Here is a 2,030-nt window from a genome sequence, read left to right on the forward strand (position 1 = left end):
TCTTCTAACTACATAAACGTAGATTATAAGTTCTTTATTACCCCAAACACATATATATAAATATAAAACACTACTCTTCTAAATTTTTCTCTCCGAGGAGAAACCCAAGCGATGATCCTCCTCAGGGCGCAGACAACACTTTTGCTGAAGGTTGTTCTTAGAACAAAAGGAGACGCCATGAACCAAAAAAAACATTAAACCCTAGTCTTTGAGACTAAAAACACAAGATGAAACAAAACACATGCAGTAAACCACTTACCGTAATGAAATTTCCACAGTTTGAACATCAACCTGATGATAGTAATCGGAAATTTTAGTTGTGATTCCAGATTTATCACTAAAGGGTTTTCTTTTGTAGCATGAGCTATTGGAGGGTAAGTTGAGCCAAAAGGTTAACCCAGAGAGGTCTTCCCGCCACTACTGCTATTACCACAAAACAATGAGAATAATGGTTTCGTATTTGCACTAATTCCTCAAACGACGGATGAATGAATGAATTGGAACAGACAGTCAGGTAAATTCATTGTAACTTGGGACTTGCTATTGAAACATAATCGGAACGATTAGGGGGAGAATGGAAACGCTTCAACTCAGGGTTTTAATTAATTAAAAATTAATTTCTACAGATTGTAACGCAAAAGAGTAACCCTTCCGACTACCCTATGTGAAATCGCATCCGTCCATTGCACACTCAGACGAAGGATATTCGTAAGATATTTCCAAGAATATTCGTAGGATATTCCCAGGACATTCAATCCGGTTCGTTGATTAAAAAATATATATATAATTCCCCAAGCCTTGATCCATCCCCAGGTTGAAATATATACGCCTATGGGCGAATTATAATCAAAATATATACGCCTTTTCTAAAAACTAACTTAAAACCTAGAAGACAATATAGAGATCTGAAGGATAATATTTCTACACAATGAAAGGAAGCTCAATGTGTTTGAAAACCTTTGAAAAAATTGCGAATAGATCAGAAAAGATCAAACAAAGCACATTTGTCTGCATGTCTTAATCTACCAAACCCTTACCCCAACATCTCAAAAATCACTACCAGAAAGCGTAAATTTAATGAAACCTTATTTTTAGAGGAAACCAGAATGCCTTGCAAAACTCAAAATGCAGCAATAAACAGGGGAAATGACTCCGATCGCTCAAAACATAGAAGCAGAATTTAAACCAAAATGACCGTCAGGATTCAAATGCGACATCACATAGTCCAGAACACCTCGAATTCCTAACATGTTATGGTTACATCCCATGACGACATCACTTGGACTGAAATTCCACTTGTTGGAGCCTGTGCAGGCTGTCTGTAAACATTCATCCTTGATAAACAATAAATTTCACGTCAAATTTGGGGCACAATCTTGAAATACAAGGAAAAGTAAAGAATGAACAAATTTAAAGAAAACTTCACTCTCATTTAGCAGAGTAAGTGTTAACAAATTGGCTGGTCAGTAATCTCACACTGAACTTGAGCTTAAAATAAGAGAACCCAAACGCATGTGAGGGGACTGCCTTTACCTTGACACCGTTACAATCAGCTAGCTGCTTCGGCTCCGCCATGGTTCTGGTGAGGAATGTCTCGAACAGAAGCAGAGTAGAGGAAGGAAGGCAATCTAAGAATTTAATAGTTTCGAATATTTTATCGCAGGCCCTTTGATTTGCAGCTTGCGGTTGTTATGGTCTTAGGTGGGAATTATCGGCATTTTCGGAGGATTGTCCTCAGTGCACGCAGAATTAAAGGGCCAGGTTCAATGCACAACAGAAAAGAAGGGAACTCAACTTATATTTGGAAAAAGCAGTCAAAGTGCAGTGCATGCTTGCTATATGACACTTCAAATGACACTTCAAATCAACGGTTGAAAGTGTCTCACTTGATCCAACGGCGCAGGGTAAAAGTGTTGACGATTGTTGATGCATAGAAAGACCTATCCGGCTAAATATTGAAAGAATTAAAAATCTCTATCATAGTTTAAATTAAATTAAAGAGAAGGAAAAAAATATCTATATATAATATT

General features: G+C 37.2%; 1 long non-coding RNA gene across 1 annotated transcript; it reads right to left on the bottom strand.

The window, feature by feature from the left end:
* Positions 1 to 918: 918 nt before the first annotated feature.
* LOC149151286 (uncharacterized) lies at positions 919 to 1,722 on the bottom strand. The gene is made up of 2 exons (XR_016263715.1): positions 1,534 to 1,722; positions 919 to 1,334 (listed from the first exon to the last, which is right to left on the bottom strand). It is a non-coding gene; the product is annotated as an uncharacterized LOC149151286 (long non-coding RNA).
* Between the last annotated feature and the right edge of the window lie 308 nt (positions 1,723 to 2,030).

This window comes from Pinus tabuliformis, chromosome 9, assembly GCF_031772625.1.
Source record: "Pinus tabuliformis cultivar Carrire ecotype Pingquan chromosome 9, CPIR1, whole genome shotgun sequence".
NCBI lineage: Eukaryota > Viridiplantae > Streptophyta > Pinopsida > Pinales > Pinaceae > Pinus > Pinus tabuliformis.